Genomic DNA, 21872 nt, shown 5'->3' with positions numbered 1-21872 from the left:
CTGAGAGATAGGAAGGAGACTGTTACCAGTGCACACAGCTCGTCAGTGAAAAAACACTGTTAATTGCTCATGCTGCTGTTCTCAGAAGATATTCAACAAACGCAAAGACAAAAAGATTATGAGGAAAGCGGAGAGGAGAAACAGTAATTGAGAGAGAAAAATAGATAGATAGATAGATAGATAGATAGATAGATAGATAGATAGATAGATAGATTAGGCATAGGAGAGCAAAGGGTGCACAGAACAAAAACGCCAGAAAGAAAATAGAAACCAGAAAAGAGTTTTTTCAACCTTAGTGTAAAATATACCACTAGTGCATGTCTGTATAATAGTAAAAAAAAACTGCTTTACAGACATCCAAGTACTATAGTGGCATCCTTACTAGAGTGTATTTGACATACGTGGTTCCCTGAGACACAAATATATATCTCTTGTGCATATCTGTAGAATAAAACTACAAAAAAAACTGCTATACAGATATCCAAGTACTATAGTGGCACCCTTGTGTTGATCCGTATGGTAACACAGCTAGTTGCTGAACAGACCCTGCTGATCCCTACAGGACCACTGCAGGTCGCAGAACTAACTCTGCGGATCCCTTCTATACCACTGCTTATCGCTGACATATCACTGCTGATCCCCACAATACCACTGCTTATCCCCATTCTAGCCCTGCTTATCCCCATGAAACCACTGCTCATTTCCACAGCATCACTGCTTACGGCTGAGCTGATCCTGCTGCTGATCCCTACGATACCACTGCAGGTCCTTTACTGGCGTTCAATGACTACTGCTGCTCCTGTACTGGCCTAAAATGGCTATTGCTAAACCTCCACTGGCCTCCAATGAGTACTGCTGCTCCTTCACTGCATTTGTGACATTTTTCCTTCATAGACCCTGTAATGGTGAATATTGAAGTCTAAAAAAAATAATAATTACTTTGAGATATTGAAAAGATAATGATGTTACTGACATGTAGAGCCCTAAATTCAACCAAATACACTACCCCCGTATCATATAGATGCTTTAAACTATGAAATTCGAAGAAATCTGAAATTCGGTCGGACCGAACTTTAAAAAAAAATCTGAAGGTCCGGTCAGACCGAACTTTTGAAAAGTTTTTTCATCTCTACTACTGACCTCCGTGGAAACTCTTCATCACTTATATCATATATTTAGCCCTACAACTGAACAGCAAAAAAATCTGCATTGTAAAACAGTTAAACATAAAACAATAAAAAATTATTTAATAGCCTATATAGTTGTATTATAACAGTCATATGTATACACTAAACAGTGAAGCTGAGGATTCTGATAGGTAACGGTTGGAATATGAGAAAAAGTATGCAATATAAATATGGTTAGTATATATTAGTGATGAGCAAGTACTAAAATGCTTGTGTGCTCGTTACTCGTTACAAATATTTCCCATAAGTCAATGGGAAACTCGAGTATTTTTGCAGGGGACCCAAGTTCGGTAGAGGGATTGTCGTGTGAAAACCTGTCAGCCTCAGAAAATGATGGAAACACCACGGAAATGGACAGGAAACAGTAGGGGCAGCATGCATGGATACCTCTGAGGCTGCCTAATCGCACAATAATCGCACAATTATCGCAAGTGAGCCTCCCAAAAATTAGGCCTGGCACAACATGGCAGTGAGGAAGCAGAGAACGAATAAAAGTGAGTGAGGAAGTAAATGAGCCTCCTAAAAAATATGCCACACGCAGCATGGCGATGATGACAGAGTGACCAAGGTAGAAGCGGTAGCAGGTGAGCCTCCAAAAATTATGCAACACACAACATGGCAGTGATGACAGAGTGACCCAGATAGAAGCTGTAGCAGGTGAGCCTCCCAAAGATTATGCCACACACAGCATGGCAGTGATGACAGAGTAACCAAGGTAAAAGCGGTAGCATGTGAGCCTCCCACAAATTATGCCACACACCACATGGCGGTGATGACAGAGTGACCCAGGTAGAAGCTGTAGCAGGTGAGCATCCCAAAAATTATGCCACACACAGCATGGCAGTGATGACAGAGTGACCCAGATAGAAGCTGTAGCAGGTAAGCCTCCCAAAAATTATGCCAGACACGGCATGGCGCTGATGACAGAGTGACCCAGGTAGAAGCTATAGCAGGTGAGCCTCCCAAAAATTATGCCAAACACAGCATGGCGGTGATGACAGAGTGACCAAGGTAGAAGCGGTAGCAGGTGAGCCTCCCAAAAATTATGCCACACACAGCATGGCGGTGATAACAGAGTGACACAAGTAGAAGCTGTAGCAGGTGAGTCTCCCGAAATTTATGCCAGACACAGCATGGCGGAAGAAGAATTGGCTGTTGGCTGAGAACAGAAGGAGGATGAGAAGAGATACCAAAAATCTCCATGTTTAGCTGCTTTTCTTGGGTGGACAGTTGAATTCAGGCGAAATCCAGGCTTTGTTCATTTTTATAAATGTCAGCCTGTCAGTGCTGTCGGTTGACAGGCAGGTGCGCTTATAATTGATGATGGCACCAGCTGCACTGAAGACACGCTCTGACAACACGGTAGCGACAGGGCAGCCCAGCACCTCCAAGGCGTAAAAGCGCCAGTTCGGGCCATGTATCCAGCTCTGAAACCCAGTAGTTGTAGGTAGCAGACTGATTGGGAAGGACGTTGGTATGGTCAGCAAGGTAATCCCTCACCATCTTTCTGAAGGCTCCCCCCCCTACTCTGTCTAGACTGGGGACGGTCTGCATAGTCTTGCTGGGGTGCCATTAAACTGTCAAAGGCCTTGGAAAGTGTTCCCCTGCCCCTTGACAAGCTGCCTGTTCCAACCCTCCTCTCCCCCGCTCTTTGGCCCACAGAACTACGTCCTCTGGTGCTAGTGGTGTCAGATGGGAAGTAAATTTTCAGCTTCTGCACCAGAGCCTGTTGATATTAATTCACTCTCATACTGCGTTCCTCGGCAGGATTGAAAGTGGAAAAGTTTTGTTTGTACCGAGGGTCCAGGAGGGTGAATACCCAGTAATCAGTGTTGTCAATATTTTCTTTAACATAAAGTCAGCCATGTGCGCCAGGGTCCCAACACGCAAGAATTCCCTCTCCTCAATAGGCTGACTCACAGTTTCCTCCTCCTCCTCCTCCACCAATTCCTCCTCTTGAGGCCATACACGCTCAACAGCTAAGGATTGATCATGGGTACCCTCTTCAGTCGCACCAGCAGTCTGCTCCTCTTCTTCCTCCTCCTCTACTTCGTGCTGAGAAACTGACATCAGGGTGGTCTGGCTGTCTAGCGGCGGATATTCTTCCCCCATCTCCTGAGACGAAGCCAAGCAGATACAGTAGCAGGATGGTGAGGCTGATAATGATGGCATCGCTGCTGACCATCTGTGTCGACTCCTCAAAGGGGCCCAGTACCTGACAGATAGCAGACATCCACGTCTACTCCTCATTGTAGCTTTGAGGAAGCTGACTGACCTGACTATCGCTTCTTACCGAGGTTGACATCTGACATTCCACAATCGCTCTGCGTTGCTGGTAAGCCCTGGCTACAAACTGGAAGATGGAATTCCACCGTGTGGGCACGTTGCACAGCAGTCTGTGAGCTGGCAGTTGCAAGCGCCTTAGCACTGCCCTAAGGGTGGCAGCAGCCGTGATTGACTTGCGCAGATGCGGCGCCTGGTTTGAGGTTCTGTGGCATGATCCAACGATCTGTCTGCGCCGTGATGCCCTGTTCCTAGGCCATATGCCTCTTGTCACGTAAGCTAAGCAATTTCAACACCGCCTGTTGGCTCTTACCCACTGCAGTGCTGATGCAGCTAACGCTATGAAATGAAGGTGACTTGCTTGTGGAGGGTAGAGAGGGGGAGGAAGAAGAGGAGGAGAAAGAGGTATACAAATCATGAGAGACCGCAACCGAAGTAGGCCCCACAATCCTTGGTGTGGGCAGCACACGGAACCAGGGTCAGACTCTGTCCCAGCCTCCAGCAAGTTGACCCAATGTGCCGTCAGGGAGATATAGTGTCCCTGCACGCCAGCACTTGTCTACATGTCTGTGGACACGTGACCGTGTCACTGACCACGTTTTTCAGGGCACGGAAGATGTTATCTGACACATGCTGGTGTAGGGCTGGCATGGCACACTGTGAAAAATAGTGGCGGCTGAGGACAGAGTACCGAGGGACAGCCACAGCCATGAGGTTCCTAAAAGCCTCTGTCTCTAAAAGATGATAGGGCAGTATCTCCAGGCTCAGCAGTTTGCCTATGTTCACATTTAGGGCTTGTGCGTGCGGTTGAGTAGCAGTGTATTTGCGCTTCCGTTTAAAGGTCTGCTGCAGGGACACCTTGGTGGAGGGTGTGGAGCATAGTGGAGGTGAAGGTGTGTGTGTTGGGCGGGAGGCGCTCGTGCCTGGGGCCTGGGCGGGGGAACTGACAGAGCCAGCACTTGACACAGGGGAAGGAGCAGGTGTGCGACTTGCACTTGCTGTACGGCCTTGGTTCCACTGAGTGGGGTGTTTAGAACTCATATACCTGTGCATGCTGGTAGTAGTTAGGCTGGTAGTGGTGGCTTCCCTGCTGATCCTTGCGTGGCACTCATTGCACACTACAGTCCGTCGGTCATCCGCACTTTCCTAACATCTAGGCCTGGCCATGGGAGTTTGACTCCGTGAAACAGTTGCTGATCTTCTTGCTCTGCCCCTGCTTCTCCCTCTGCCCACCATCTTCCTCTTCCAATTGGTCCTGCGGGTGAACTTGCCTCCCACTCAGAAGCACTGTCTTCACTAGGTTATCCACCCAGCTCGGGTCAGTCACCTTGTCCACATCCACCAGCTCTTCCTCCAATTCCTCAATCTGCTCCCCACTTTGAGTTACATCCATGACAACAACCTCACTGTCTGACAAGCGGTTCTCATCGTCATCATCAGACACCTCCGGTTGCTCAGTCTCAGGGAAGGGTCCAGAAAAGAGTTCCTGGGAGCATGGTGGTGGTGGTGGATCTGAATCCCTTCTTTCCCTGGAGGGGCCAGTCTGTAGGGACAGAGGCTGAGCTGCTGGAGCAAGGGTTCCACTTCCTTGGGTAGCGTGGGTGGACTGCGTGGAAGACTGGGTGGTGGATAAGTTACTGGACACATTATCCACTATCCACGTGATCACCTGTTCACGCTGCTGTGGTTTCAATATCGGTCTACCATGAGACCCCGTAAGTTGGGCAAAGAAGCTAGGGAGTGAACATCTGCGGAGTGCCACTGCTCCCTCCTCAACGGGTGCTGCTGTGTCACCCTGCCCTGAACGGCCTCTGCCAACTGAATCGCTTTGAACCCCACCCCCACTCCCTCGTCCCTTACCCCTGGGGTTCACCATTTTATGGACACTGCACAGTATGGAGCTTAGATATGCCTTGAGTAAGAAAGACAGAAATCTGAAAATATACTGGTCGTCCCACTAGTTTTTTTGGAAGCTGTGGTATACAATCTGTTTGTGCACCTATACACTCTGTGACACCCCCTTTACACTGTGCTAGCAGTATTGAACTTAGAACTTAGTATTGGCTTGAAAAAGAAAGACAGAAATCTGGAAATATAATAGTGGCCCCACTAGTTTTTAAGAGGCGGTGGTATACAATCTGGTGCCGGCTGCACCAATACACTCTGTGACACCCCCTTTACACTGTGCAAGCAGTAGTGAACTTAGATATGGTTTGAGTAAGTAAGACAGAAATCAGAAAATATACTAGTGGTCCCACTAGTTTTTGGGGGGCTGTGGTATATAATCTGGTGGTGGATGCGCCAATACACTCTGTGACACCCCCATACACAGGGCAATCAGTAGTGAACTTAGATATGCCTTGAGAAAGAAATACAGAAATCATAAAACATACTAGTGGTGCCACTAGTTTCTGGGGGGAGGGTGGGGGGCTGTGGTATGCAATCTGTTGGTGGCTGCACCTATACACTCTGTGGCACCCCCTTTACATTGTTCAAGCAGTAGTTAACTTAGATATGCCTAGAGTAAGAAATACAGAAATCAGATAATATACTAGTGGTCCCACTAGTTTTTTGGGGGCTGTGGTATACAATCTGGTGGTGGCTGCACCTATACACTCTTGGACTCCCCCTTTACAGTGTGCAAGCAGTAGTGAACTTAGATATGGCTTGAGTAAGACAGACAGAAATCAGAAAATATACTAGTAGTGCCACTAGTTTCTGGGGGGCTGTGGTATACAATCTGGTGGTAGCTGCACCTATACACTCTGTGATACCCCCTTTACACTCTGCAATCAAAATTGAACTTCGATATGGCTTGAGTAAAAAAGACAGAAATCAGAAAATATACTACTGGTCCCACTGGCTTTTCGGAAGCTGTGGTATACAATCTGTTGGTGGCTGCACCTTTACACTCTGTGACACCCCCTTTACACTGTGCAAACAGTAGTGAACTTAGATGTGGCTTGAGTAAGAAATACAGAAATCTGGAAATATACTAGTGGTCCCACTAGTTTTTTGGGGGCTGTGGTATACAATCTGGTGGTGGCTGCACCTATACAGTCATGGCCAAAAGTTTTGAGAATGACACAGATCTTATATTTTCAAATGATCTGCTGCCCTCTGTTTTTTATGTGTGTTTGTCAGATGTTTTTATCACATACAGAAATGTTATTGCAATCATATTATGGGTAACAAAAGCTTATACTGACAGTTAGAGTTGTTGATCGCCGGTGAGTGGACGCCGGCGGCATGGCGTAGGTGCCGCACCTCCTGCCTCTTCCCCCTCCCCTCCTTCTACCTCTTCCCTCCATGTCCTTCCGGACCATGCGCCTGGCTTGGAGGAGCTGTGCCCCGGGCCCCGGTGGTGAGCGGCGGGGTCCGGTGTGGCGATGGGCCCTTCCGATGCGGCCCGGTCACGGACGTCCTCGGAGCCGACTTCATTGAGAGCGGGGGTCGCTTGGGCTTCGGAGCTGGCCGGCGGTCACGTGCGGTGACGCGGCTGGGAGAAGCAGTCAGCTGACCCCTGGGAGCCTATGAGTGCCGAGGCTGGACGGAGTGCTCTGCCGGCGTCTGAGAATCGCTGGAGGCGCCGCAGTGCATGTGGATCTACAGCCCTATCCTCCTCCTGCCTGCCTCCTCCTGGTCCTTTCTTGCTGTAAAGGAATTGTTTAAGCAAGCTCTTTCTTCACTGCTGCAGAGGACCTGCTGTGATCTTAATAACCTGTGATATGGGGGCAACATATTTTGAATGACTGCATAAGAAGGTTATTGATCTGATGTGGACTCTGGAACTTAATCTCGCTACCCTCTGGTTTTGCCTCCTTAAGGATTATCCCTGCTGAGTGACCGGAGGGTGGTTCGTGGTTGCTTCCTGACTCCTCTTTGCCTTATTCGTTTCTCGGGGACCAGGCGAATTAACCCGAGGTTGGACTGAAGCCTGCAGGCAGGGGCGTAGCTAATGTCCCTTGGGCCCTGGTGCAAGAGTTCAACTTGGGCCCCCCCCCCTTCCTTGACCAAGCTATGCGATAGATAGATAGATAGATAGATAGATAGATAGATAGATAGATAGATAGATAGATAGATAGATAGATAGATAGATAAAGACTGATATTAACAATAATACCAGTATATAGGATGGAAATATAATCACCATACATATTACCGCCATGCTGTTACTGACCAAATCCTGTATACTGAGACCAATATTACCAAGGCGCAAATATTACCGCCACACCACAACCACTACCATCACCACCATATTGTTACTGACCAAATCCAGTATACTGAGACCAATACTGACTAATACCACCACATACTACCACCACTGCTGCTACTGACTAACACCACCACATACTGACTAATACCACCGCTGGTACTGAATAACATCCACTGTACACAGATCACTATCACCTCATCCAGAAGAGGCAGACCCAGCTCTACACAGGTTCTGTACACCATATACATTACAGTGCACTTACATCAGGTGAATCACAGGGGACGTCTTCTTTGATCGGAGTTCTTCCCTTTTCATCATCTTCTCCATCTGGGCCATTATGAGAACTTCTTCGAGCCACGAATCCACAGAATCTGCCAGACAGAGATATTAGGCTCCTCACTCTGTCACCATCCTCATCTCTATACAAACTGCACATTTGTATTGGCCCCTTTACACCCTCAGTTAGTGGGTAGGCTGACTCTGTTACCCCCCCCCCCCCTTATAGTATATGCCCCCCTCTGTGTAGAGATGGCCCCTTGTTCAGTCTTCCATATATATGGCCCCCATGTGCATCTCCTTGACAGCCCCTCTCAGTGTAGTCCCCCCTTTTAGATGGTCCCCTCTGTGTTGTCCCCCTTATCTTTTCCCCCATATAGATGCCTTCTTATGTTTCCCCCCCCTTGTATATGCCCCCACTGTGTTGTCTTCTTATACATTCCCCCCTATGTTACCCCCATGTATATTCCCCCACTGTGTTGTCTTCTTATACATACCCCCCTATGTTGTCTTCTTATACATCCCCCCATGTATATGCCCCCACTGTGTTGTCTTCTTATACATTCCCCCCATGTATATGCCCCACTGTGTTGTCTTCTTATACATCCCCCATGTATATGCCCCCACTGTGTTGTCTTCTTATACATACCCCCATGTATATGCCCCCACTGTGTTGTCTTCTTATACATCCCCCCATGTATATGCCGCCACTGTGTTGTCTTCTTATAAATACCCCCCCTATGTTACCCCCATGTATATGCCCCCACTGTGTTGTCTTCTTATACATACCCGCCCTATGTTACCCCCATTTATATGCCCCCACTGTGTTGTCTTCTTATACATTCCCCCCCATGTATATGCCCCCACTGTGTTGTCTTTTTATACATTCCCCCCATGTATATGCCCCCACTGTGTTGTCTTTTTATACATCCCCCCTGTATATGCCCCCACTGTGTTGTCTTCTTATACATACCCGCCCTATGTTACCCCCATTTATATGCCCCCACTGTGTTGTCTTCTTATACATTCCCCCCCATGTATATGCCCCCACTGTGTTGTCTTTTTATACATTCCCCCCATGTATATGCCCCCACTGTGTTGTCTTCTTATACATTCCCCCCCATGTATATGCCCCCACTGTGTTGTCTTTTTATACATTCCCCCCATGTATATGCCCCCACTGTGTTGTCTTCTTATACATTCCCCCCATGTATATGCCCCCACTGTGTTGTCTTCTTATACATACCCGCCCTATGTTACCCCCATTTATATGCCCCCACTGTGTTGTCTTCTTATACATTCCCCCCCATGTATATGCCCCCACTGTGTTGTCTTTTTTATACATTCCCCCCATGTATATGCCCCCACTGTGTTGTCTTCTTATACATTCCCCCCATGTATATGCCCCCACTGTGTTGTCTTCTTATACATTCCCCCCATGTATATGCCCCCACTGTGTTGTCTTCTTATAAATACCCCCCCTATGTTACCCCCATGTATATGCCCCCACTGTGTTGTCTTCTTATACATCCCCCCCCATGTTACCCCCCATGTATATGCCCCCACTATGTTGCCCCCCATGCATATGCCCCCACTGTGTTGTCTTCGTATACATCCCCCCCATGTAGATGCTCCCACCATGTTGCCCCCATGTATATGCCCCCACTGTATATGCCCCCTTGTCAAGTAGATAAAAACAAAAGGGGGGGGGGGGAAACAACAACAACAACAACTCACCTTTAACCTCATTCCCCCGTGGCAGCTCCCTTCTCATCTGCGGTGTTGGACGGCCCCCGGCTGACGCTGGCTCCCTCCTTTCATCCCCTGTGCCCACCGCTCCGCACTCCCGAACTCCCGGCCGATGCTCCACTACCTGGCGGTGTCCCCGGGATTCCCCTGCAGCACATGCACCAGGAAGGTCAGTGTGCGCGGGGGCTTTTACTTCCGGGTCAGGCAGCGCTCCCTGACCCGGAAGTAACAGCCCCGGCGTACACAGCTCCCTGATGCGTGTGCTGCAGGGGAATCCCGGGGACACCGCCAGGTAGTGGAGCATCGGCCGGGAGTTCGGGAGTGCGGAGCGGCGGGCACAGGGGATGAAAGGAGGGAGCCAGCGTCAGCCGGGGGCTGTCCTGGAGAGCGGAGCGGCGGGCGCAGAGGATACAGGGAGAGGGGCCGCGGGCCCCTCTCCGTGGCGGGCCGGGTCGCAGCAGCGACCGCTGCGACCACGGTCGCTACGCCACTGCCTGTAGGGGTTTCCCTCCTGCATTCCCGGAATATCTGTAAAATATAAGGCCTGCTGGCCGATTGTTTGAATTTTGCTTGATTCTTTTCTTTATGGCTACCAAATCCCAGGGTAAGAAAGCTGGCAAGGGGACTTTGGCCAAAGATTTCCCCCGCCCCCCAAGATTGGGAAATACCTGAAATCTCCGGTGATTAATAAGCTGGATCTGTCCCTGAACTCCTCTACCGGGGAAGCCCTCGCTGCACATTCAGAGATACCAGGGGGGGAGTCGGGGTATAGAGGAGGGGTGGACCCAGGAGTCCTGAAAGAGATCCTGTCAGAGATTTCCAAATGTAGCCAAGCCATTTCTCTTCTAACTACCCAGATGGGGACTGTATCATCTGATATAATGTTGGTCCGGCAGGATCTTTCCAACATCCGAGATAAAATGGGAGTGATGGAAAAACAAATCTCTCCACTGGAAAGTTCTATGGCTCTGGTTCAGAGGGAAATGAACATCTTAAAGAAAGATAACACAGGGATAAAGGACAAGTTGATTGACTTGGAGGATCGTTCTCGCAGATTAAATGTCCTCATTGTTGGGCTGCCTGAGGGGGAGGAGGGGCAATCTCCGGTGGTCTTTTGTCAAAAATGGCTTCTTGACTTATTCGGAGCAGACTCCTTTTCCCCCTTGTTTGGTTTAGAGAAAGCTCACAGGATCCCTGGGAAAAAACCTACTCCAGGGGCGCCCCCCCGAACTATGCTTATTAAGGTCCTTTGCTCCTCTGACAGAGACGCTCTCCTGAAGCTTGCCAGAATAAAGGGAGACATTTTTTGGAATGACGCTAAAAAAAAATTTCTACCCAGATTTTTCCAGGGGAACGCAGGTTAAGAGAGCCTCGTATAGAGAGGTTAAAAAACGGTTATCTAAGGCTGGTCTTTCTTTTTCTTTGCTGTTTCCGGCCCGGCTCCGGGTGGTGTATAAGAACTCTGTGCACTTCTTCACCTCCTCTGGGGAGGTGGATAGAGGCAGAGGGCATAGAGTGTTAGTTTTGCCTGGTAGCATCGGTCCGGAATTAATGTTATTATGGCTAAATTGATGTATTGGAGGGGGGGGGGAGGGGGGGATGGGTTGGTATAGGTGTAGGATGAGTTGCTGCTATTGTTGGCAACATTGGTGGGGTTTGGGGGGGGGGGGGGACCTGGACAGAAGAGGGTTTTGGGTGTTTTTTTTTTTTTTTTTTCTTTTCTCTTCCTTCGTTTAGATGGCTCCTGTTAGAATTTTGACCTGGAACGTCAGAGGAATGGCCGACAGGGTGAAGAAACACGCAATCTTGGGAGTAGTCACAAGGCATTTACCGGCAATAGTTGCCCTGATAGAGACACACATTCCTAAGGATGCGGAAGTTATTTGTAAAAGATGGGCTAAAAATGAATTTCACTCTACCCTGTCGTCCTTCTCCTCTGGCGTCTCAATTTATGTGCATAAAATGATTGATTTTGATTTGAGTTGTAAGAAAATCGATTCTGAGGGTCGTTACATTTTTTATGGTAAGCTAAATGGGGTGGCGGTTATCTTGGCATTTATCTATATTGCTCCTCCGTTCAAAACGGCGGTATTGGAAGCTTTAGTTGGGTTTGCGTATAATAAGGAATATGTTGCCCTCTACTCAATGGGGGATTACAATTGTGTATGGGACTCTCAGAGGGACCGTAGAGGGCGGTCCGCCGGCTGGGGCCTTGGCCCTACCCCTCTCAGGAGATTTTGCTCTGAGGCGGGTTGGGTCGACGCATGGCGTAAGCTGTACCCTGCTGTTACGGGCTTTACCTGCTTTAGTGCCTCCCACCAAGCGGCCTCCAGGATAGACCTGGTTATTTGTGAAGAGAACTCTGTATCCCACATAAAGAAAATTAAGTTGGAACCTAGGTCAGTGTCGGATCACTCCCCGCTTCTGTTGGAGGTAGACTTAAGTCATAAGGCAAGGGTTTGTAGCCCATTTCGGATAAATCCACACTGGCTTAGGGTCCTAAATAAGAACGAAGAGTTCTGTAAGGAAATATCCTGGTTTTGGTCAGCTAACAAATCTGCTACTCCGGTTATAATTGTCTGGGATGCTATGAAAGCATATATGAGGGGTATTTTTTTTAGGGATATCCTGGTCAAGAAAAGGGATTTAAAAAAAAAGGAGCAGGCTGTGTTGGATGAAGTAAAGGCTAAAAAACTATTGTACGAACAAAGAGACTCGCAGGAGTCCTGGCTGGCTCTACAAACTGCTGAGACTATGAGACTCTGTTAAGGGAAAAAGCTCAGCAGAAAATTTTCTTTCAGGGCCAGAGTAATTTTATTGCAGGGGGTAAACCCAATAAGATTCTTGCAAATATTCTCAAGGGTAAATTAGATAAGATTCCCATTTGCGCATTGAAAACTCAGGGAGGGGCAATTGTAGATACCGACTTGGAGATTGAGGAGGAGATTGTCTCCTTTTTTTCCAAGCTTTACCGCTCTGAGGCCCCCTCTAATATAGAGGAACAAACATTATTTTTGAGCAAGCTGGAATTACCAGAATTAACTCAGGAGCAGAGCGAGTCTCTGTGCGGAGATATCACCCTGGCGGAACTTGGTGAGGCGCTTGGCTCTTTCGTAGGCAATTCTTCCCCCGGCTTTGACGGACTGCCGCTACAATTCTACAGGGTTTTCTCTGGTGTCGTCTTGCCCATTCTTCTGGACGTTTTTAATGAATCCTTGAAGGGAGGGAGGCTACCACAATCAATGAGGGAAGCCCATATAGTGTTAATTAAAAAGAAGGGAAAGGATCCTGCCGAGATATCGTCTTACCGCCCCATATCTCTCCTTAATACGGATGTTAAGCTGCTGGCTAAAACTCTGGCTCGGAGGCTGAACTCCGTTATTACCAAAATTATTGGGGAGGAACAGGGAGGCTTTATGCCGAATAAAACGGTTCACGATAACATCTTAAAGGTATTTGCTGCCATTCAGTCGGACTGTTCTGTGCCCCGCTCCATCCTGTCACTTGATGCTACTAAAGCGTTTGACAGGGTGGAGTGGGGGGTTTTGTGGCCAGTTCTGGAAAAAATGGGCGTTAGTGGTTCTTTTTTAGATTGGGTTAAGTTGCTGTATTCTGACCCTACGGCTAGGCTGATTATTAATGGTTCTCTTTCCCGTTCCTTTGATTTGTCTAGGGGAACTCGTCAGGGGTGTCCTCTCTCCCCCCTATTATTTGCAATTTATATGGAGCCTCTGGCGGAATGGGTAAGGCGGCACGCGGAATTCCAGGGCTTTGGCCTTTGTGGGGAGTCGAATAAAATCCTGCTATATGCAGATGACGTTCTGCTGTTTATGAAGGAGCCGGTGAGGGTCCTCCCGGGTTTGGTCTCCGCACTAGAGAGGTATGGTCGTTTTTCAGGTCTGGAGATAAACTGGGGGAAGTCTTGTTTGTTTCCCCTAGATGAAGAAATAAAGTCTCCCTTAGGGAAAGTTAGGATTCTGAAAAAATCCGATTCATTAGAGTACTTAGGGGTGCTGATCACTAGTGACCCAGGGAAATACGGTCCAGCCAACCTGTTTCCTTTTGAGCAAAACTTAGAGAAGCGTATTAAAATCTGGACGAAGCTCCCGCTAGCCATGGTAGACAGAGCTGCAATCATAAAATTAGTAGTGCTACCTCAACTTCTGTTTTTCTTTGGAGCTGCTCCAATTTGGATTAGCAATGCCTGGATCTGTCGGATCGAGGTGAAGCTCGGGAGTCTTATATGGGGCAGGAAGAGGGTCAGGCTGAAATATTCGGCCTTTGCCGCTCCAAGTAGTAGGGGTGGCTTTGGCATGCCGAATCTCCGACTTTATTTTGTTGCTGCTCACTTTTCACGTATTCTTAAAGGGGTTAATTATGAGGTGTTTGCACATTTACTGTCTCTGAGTAAACATGATAATTGGTTTGAGTTGTTGGAATCAGGGAATTTGTTGGAAGGGATATTTAAAAGGGTTGTGTTTTGTTCTCTTATTAATAGAGTCTGGGTATATATTAAAGACATATGTGGGATAGTGGGAAGCACTCATTTCACTCCTATTTGGAATAATTATTTTTTGCACCAGTTCTCTAATATTCCTAATAGTTCATTTTGGATAGGGAAAGGTATCACTCGGCTTGGTCAGATATTTGAAAATGGCTCACTTATTAAGTTTGAGGTACTTCAGGAGGTATATGGTTTGGATACTAGCCACTGTTTTTTTTTATAAACAATTAGAATTTGCAAAAATCCACTCTGGGAAGGCTCACGGCTTTAAAATTTGTAGTTCAGTTTTGTTCAATAGATTTGTCGCCGATCCGGCATGCAAGAAGTCCCTCTCATTTATATATAAGTCCCTGGTTATGGTGGTTCCCTGTAAAACTACGGATAGATGTTGGTCCAAATGGAGCAGCTTCCTGGGAGATATAGGAGAGGAGGGGCATGAGCGGATCCTGGGAAACCTAAGCAGGGTCTCTCTTAGTGAAGCCCATAAATTCATTCAGTTTAAACTGTTGCATGGTGTTTACTACTCCCCTAAACAATGGGGAAGAATGGGTATTTCGGAAAAATCTTGGTGTCCCAAGTGTAAACTGGAAGACGCTGATACTCTGCATTTGCTTTGGTCATGCGAAAGTGTTGGGAAGTATTGGAGGGAAGTTTGTGACACGCTTGATAGCAAGCTCAAGTATAATGTTCCCAGGGATCCGCTCACTCTAATCCTGGGGGACTCCAGTAGAATCATGAAACGTGAGAGGCTTATTATAAGGGCGTTGTTTTATGCAAGGTTGGTCATCCTCAGAAATTGGATAGCGGCAACTCCTCCCTCTGTACAAGAATGGATAAATACGGTTAACAAAATAATGTCGTATGAACGAATTTGGTATTTAAAGAAAAAAAATGGTGTTCATAAGCACCAGTGTTTTTGGGGAAAATAGGATCAGGAGTGATAGTTTTCTTTTTTTCTCCTCTTCCGTCCAGGGGGGGTGGGTTTGGGATAAAAATAGGTTATGCGCAGGGGTTATTTGATATACCGTATGTTCAGGTATTGTGTTTTGTAGAATTGTGTTTGTGTATATGGCATACCGTGAAAAATTTTATAAATAAATAAAAAATAAATAAATAAATAAAAAGAGTTGTTGATCGCCAAACTGTTGGGAGAAGTTGCTCTTGGAGGACATTCTGGTACCATTCTTTATTCTTGGCTGTGTTTTTAGCCAGGACTTTGAGAGAGCCGATTCCCTTGGCTGAGAAGCAACCCCACACATGAATGGTTTCAGGATTCTTTACAGCTGGCATGAGACAAGACTGGTGGTAGCGCTCACCTCGTCTTCTCCCAATAAGCTGTTTTCCAGATTTCCCAAACAATGGGAAAGGGGATTCATCAGAGGAAATGACTTTACCCCAGTCCTCAGCAGTCCACTCACTGTACATTTTGCAGAATATCAGTCTGTCCCTGATGTTTTTTATGGAGAGAAGTGGCTTCTTTGCTGCCCTCCTTGAGACCAGGCCTTGCTCCAAGAGTCTCCGCCTCACAATGCGTTCAAATGCACTCACACCTGCCTGCTGCCATTCCTGAGCAAGCTCTGCACTGCTGGTAGCCCGATCCCGCAGCTGAAACACTTTGAAGAGACGGTCCCGGCTCTTGCTGGTCTTTCTTGGGCGCCCTGGAGCCTTTTTGGCAACAATGGTACCTCTCTCCTTGATGTTCTTGATGATGCGATAGATTGTTGACTGAGGTGCAATCTTTCTAGCTGCGATACTCTTCCCTGTTAGGCCATTTTTGTGCAGTACAATGATGACTGCACGTGTTTCTTTAGAGATAACCATGGTTAACAGAAGAGAAAAAATGATGCCAAGCACCAGCCTCCTTTTAAAGTGTCCAGTGGTGTCATTCTTACTTAATCATGACAGACTGATCTCCAGCCCTGTCCTCATCAACCCTTACACCTGTGTTAATGGAGCAATCACTGAAACAATGTTAGCTGGTCCTTTTAAGGCAGGGCTGCAATCATGTTGAAATGTGTTTTGGGGGATAAAGTTCATTTTCTAGGCAAATATTGACCTTGCAAGTAATTGCTGTTAAGCTGATCACTCTTTATAACATTCTGGAGTATATGCAAATTGCCATTTAAAGAACGATTTTTTTTTATAACGATCAGCGTTTAGATGGTACCATATATCGTACGAATATTCACACTGCGATTGTTTTGCGATCGTTTAAGCCTATCTCACACATTGGTTAAATCGGCGAACGACTGTTCACACGGAACGATTTGCGAATTTTTTGCGTACGATGAACGACGATTTGATGACCTGATGAAAGATCAAAACGTATGATTTATCATGCGTCGTTCGATCGTTCGCTGTGTTTACACGTACGATTATCGTTCAAATTTGATCGTTATCGCGCAAATTCGTACGATAATCGTTACGTGTAAACGCACCATAACGATCTAAGGTGCAGCTCACCTGTATCTGATTTGGCTGAGGTTAACTGGAATACACCATCCAATGTACACAGTAACTAAAAAATTCTAAACATACCAGTCCTCAAAGCAAAATCTGATAATATGTGTCAATTTATTGTAATAAAATGTAATAAAAATATATATAAATATATAATAAAAAGAAAAAAAAAATCTTAAACCTGAAGTGTCTTTCTGTCTAGTCCAGGATAAAATACTCATAAACACATTAAAAGCATAAACCATACAAATACATAAGCCCCGGGGCCGGGTGAGCTCACACCATTTCACAGCCACTGAGGAAGAAGCTAGCAGCTTCGAAACGTGTCTGGAAGCCACCTAACATTGGCCTACACCCCTCAACAGTCACCTGAACATACCCCTGGATCTATTCCCCATCTCTCTAAGTCTGGGAGGAGCTGGCTCAACAGTGACTTTGTCTACTGCACTACTGGCAGCAGAGCCACGCTTTGACACAGACCAGGAACAAGACTGGTGACGTCACCGTATTCACCGTGGGCAGACCGGGACGCCGGTGACCCCGGAGAAGACGCAGATCCTGTATGGGTGAGCGGTGCACATGCACCAAACTATGTGAATGTGTATAAATCCTCCCCTATGACAACAAACAGTGATAGAGCCAGAGAGATCCAGTGCTTGCAGTACATCTCAGACAGAACACCAGGGATCAGTGATATCTATTATACTGGTCTAATAACTATACACTCCACACAAGGAGTTCATTTACTTTGGATCGTAATCTACAAACGAACTGACTTATGAATTTTAACAAAAAAGTGGGATCAGTCCAGTGAGCCAGGACTACTACCCCCATCTGCCTGCTTTCACTGTGTGATTCAACTGCAAGTCAGTGAGAGGATGATGGGAATCCCCCTCTTGGTCTGAACCAAAAGACCAGTTCTACCACTTTTTGTGCTGATTATATATTTGAAACATTGCAGTACAATGACTATATGGCTATTTATATGAGTATCTAGTTGTTTTATACACTTTTACACCTTTACGTTTTGTTTTGTTTTGTTTTCTTTTTTCTTCCATTTGTTTTCATATGCTTTTGTACCGCATTCCCTAACCCTCTGTGTTGAACTATTGTACTATAAGGGCCCCGGGGGTTATGTATTTGTATGGTTTATGCTTTTAATGTGTTTATGAGTATTTTATCCTGGACTAGACAGAAAGACACTTCAGGTTTAAGATTTTTTTTTATTTTTATTATTATATATTTATATATATTTTTATTACATTTTATTACAATAAATTGACACATATTATAAGATTTTGCTTTGAGGACTGGTATGTTTAAAAATAACAAATAAAATCTTTAGAAAGTGATGCAAACACCACTGGAATACATCTGGGAAAGCAGGGAAACAGTCTACAGGAATAGCTATTACCGGGGTTTGCGATCCTCTGCAGTAATGCCCATGCCGATGCCTCTCATGGTTAATATATTAAATTAATAAAACACATTTTCGTTGTAATAAAATCCCTTTCGTTGTTCAATAATTAAATTTAAACAAATCCATCATTGTTCAATTAAACATACTGTTAAAATAAATATATATCTCAATAAATGTATATTTATATATATATTTATTTTTTGACAGTATATTTAATTGCACAATGATGGATTTGTTTAAATTAAATTATTGAACAACGAAACTGATTTTATTACAACAAAAATGTGTTTTATTAATTAAATATTAATTAGTACAGGAAGCTCCATTAAGCCGTTAATTCATATTCCCGGTAATAGAGCATTCTGTACTAATCATCACTTTACTTTAATTAAAACATCAAATGTTTCTTCTAATTAGGTTATCACAACATCATTATTAGAAGAAACATTTTGAATTATATGTGCGCTCAGCTGATTGGCTGATCGGCTGAGCGCACATATAAAGAGCCGGTCCGCAGTACAGTGACTTAATTGTGCTGCAGACCAGCGAAGAGGACACATCGGGACATCAGAGGGTGAGTATAAAGCTCTCCCCACCCCCTCCCCAGCACTGCACCCATCCCAGTAAGGAAGGGGGGTCACTTAACCCCTTCCTTGCTGGTATGGGTGCAGTCTGACATCAGTCTGGCCCCCAAGGGGTTAAGGGGGATGCAATGCATCCTCCCTTAACCCCTTTGGGGGCCAGACTGTAAGCAGCGATCTGTAAAGATGCTGCATACTGTAAGGTGCACAACACCGCTCACAATGATGGGTGTTGTGCTCCTGTTTGTGTGTTTTTTGTGTGTTTCTCCCTTTTTGTTTTTCAGATATCGGTATCCAGTGGATTATGTCAGATTCCATGGACTACGTCGATGACCAGGTTTTTTTTTAAATTATTTTTATTAATAAAATGGTCAATGAGGGGTGTGGGGGTGTTTTTATTTGAATAAAAAAAAATCACTTGTGTATGGTCTTTATTTCTTTACTTTATAGACTTAGTAGTGGAAGCCGTCTAATAGACGGAATCCATTACTAAGTCAGGGCTTAGTGTTAGCCGGTATAATATGGCTAACACTAACCCCCCATTATTACCCCAGTACCCAATGCCACCAGGGGTACTGGGAAAAGCCGGGTGCCAGTGGTCCCGGAGCGTCAAAATTGGTGCTCCTGGACTGGAGCGGCAGCAGGCTGGTAAGATTTAGGCTGGGGAGGGCCTAAACCAATGGCTCTTCCCACCCTGGTGTTACTAGGCTGGTGTTGCAAATTGTGCCAGTAGCCAGTAATAGGCACCTGATGCATATTGTGCCAGTAGCCCAGTAATAGGCACCTGATGCACATTGTGCCAGTAGCCCAGTAATAGGCACCTGATGCAAATTGTGCCAGTAGCCCAGTAATAGGCACCTGATGCATATTGTTCCAGTAGCCCAGTAATAGGCACCTGATGCATATTGTGCCAGTAGCCAGTAATAGGCAGCTGATGCATATTGTGCCAGTAGCCCAATAATAGGCACCTGATGCATATTGTGTCAGTAGCCCAGTAATAGGCACCTGATGCATATTGTGCCAGTAGCCAGTAATAGGCACCTGATGCATATTGTGCCAGTAGCCCAATAATAGGCACCTGATGGATATTGTGTCAGTAGCCCAGAAATAGGCACCCAATGCATACTGTGCCAGTAGCCCAGTAAAAGGTACCTGATGGATATCGTTCCAGTAGCCCAGTAAAAGGTACCTGATGGATATTGTGTCAGTAGCCCAGTAATAGGCACCTGATGCATATTGTGCCAGTAGCCCAGTAATAGGCACCTGATGCATATTGTGCCAGTAGTCCAGTAATAGGCACCTGATGGATATTGTGTCAGTAGCCCAGAAATAGGCACCCAATGCATACTGTGCCAGTAGCCCAGTAAAAGGCACCTGATGGATATCGTTCCATTAGCCCAGTAATAGGTAATTGATGGATATTGTGTCAGTAGCCCAGTAATAGGTACCTGATGGATATTGTTCCAGTAGCCCAGTAATAGGTACCTGATGGATATTGTTCCAGTAGCCCAGTAATAGGCACCTGATGCATATTGTGCCAGTAGCCCAGTAATAGGCACCTGATGCATATTGTGCCAGTAGCCCAGTAAAAGGCACCTGATGCATATTGTGTCAGTATCCCAGTAATAGGCACCTGATGCATATTGTGCCTGTAGCCCAGTAAAAGGCACCTGGTGCATATTGTTCCAGTAGCCCAGTATAAGGTTCTGATGCATATTGTGATGCTTATTGTGCCAGTAGCCCAGTAATAGGCACCTGGTGCATATTGTTCCAGTAGCCCAGTACAAGGTTCTGATGGATATTGTTCCAGTAGCCCAGTAATAGGCACCTAATGCATATTGTGGCAGTAGCCCAGTAAAAGGCATCTGATGCATATTGTGCCTGTAGCCCAGTAAAAGCCACCTGATGGATATTGTTTCAGTAGCCCAGTTATAGGTACCTGATGGATATTGTGTCCGTAGCCCAGTAATAGGCACCTGATGCATATTGTGCCAGTAGCCCAGTAAAAGGCACCTGATGGATATTTTTCCAGTATCCCAGTAATAGGCACCTGATGCATATTGTGCCAGTAGCCCAGAAATAGACACCTGATGCATATTGTGCCAGTATCCGAGTAATAGGCACCTGATGCATATTGTGCCAGTAGCCCAGTAATAGGCACCTGATGCATATTGTGCAAGTAGCCCAGTAATAGGCGCCTGATGCATATTGTGCCAGTAGCCCAGTAATAGGCACCTGATGCATATTGTGCCAGTAGCCCAGCAAAAGGCACCTGCTGCATATTGTTCCAGTAGCCCAGTAATAGGCACCTGATGCATATTTTTCCAGTAGACCAGTAATAGGCACGTCATAACTATTTTTCCAGTAGTCCAGTAAAAGGCACATGATACTTATTGTTCCAGTAGCTCAGTAAAAGGCACATCCTATATACTTTTCCAGTAGCCCTAAAACATTGGCCATAGTAGGCCCAAAAGTTTTTTTCTTTTAAAAATCACATGGGGGCCCTTGAAGCTAGCCCCCGGAAAAATTGGGTCTAGTAGGCCCTACAGGTGCAGTCAGTGGTTAAGGAGGAAGAAGGAGGTTGAGGAGGAGTAGGAGGTAATGTGAGAGGGAAGTGCACAAGGCTCTTCACTGTTGGCTGCTCTGCTGTGGTGGACAAGTTCAGAACTCTGGGTCTTTCCAGTTGTTTTTCATCTTTATAAGCATCAGGTGGTCAGCTCTGTCCGTGGACAGCCGGCTGCGTTTATTGGTTAGAATTCCCCATGCTTCGCGGAAGACCCTCTCTGACAGCAAACTGGCTGTAGGGAAGGCCAGAGAGACTGCTCCAGCCATGTGTTCAGCTTGTTCACCCAATAGGTTTATGGCTCCGAGGGATCGGGGAGGACAGGGTCACGGTCTGCCATGTACTCACTAAACATTCACCGATACTTGTCCCTTCTGCTGGTAGGAGGCACATCAGTGGTGGATGTTTTGCGCTGGGATGCCATTAAATTGCCCCACGTTTTGTCCAGTATAGAGCGTGGACGTCGCTGTTGTTGTAGCATTAAATTAAAAACATGGCCAGGCATGGTACGTGCGTGAGTTCTCCAAGCTCCAGAGCCGCTACCAGATTACGGCCTTTATCACACACGACCATGCCTGGGCCGAGCTGCAACAGCCAACTTATCACCTCCTGCAATAGGCGCTCTTTGGGCGC

This window comes from Dendropsophus ebraccatus, chromosome 7, assembly GCF_027789765.1.
Source record: "Dendropsophus ebraccatus isolate aDenEbr1 chromosome 7, aDenEbr1.pat, whole genome shotgun sequence".
NCBI classification, from domain to species: domain Eukaryota; kingdom Metazoa; phylum Chordata; class Amphibia; order Anura; family Hylidae; genus Dendropsophus; species Dendropsophus ebraccatus.
The sequence above is the reverse complement of the archived record's forward strand: the minus strand, read 5'-3'. Positions refer to the sequence as shown.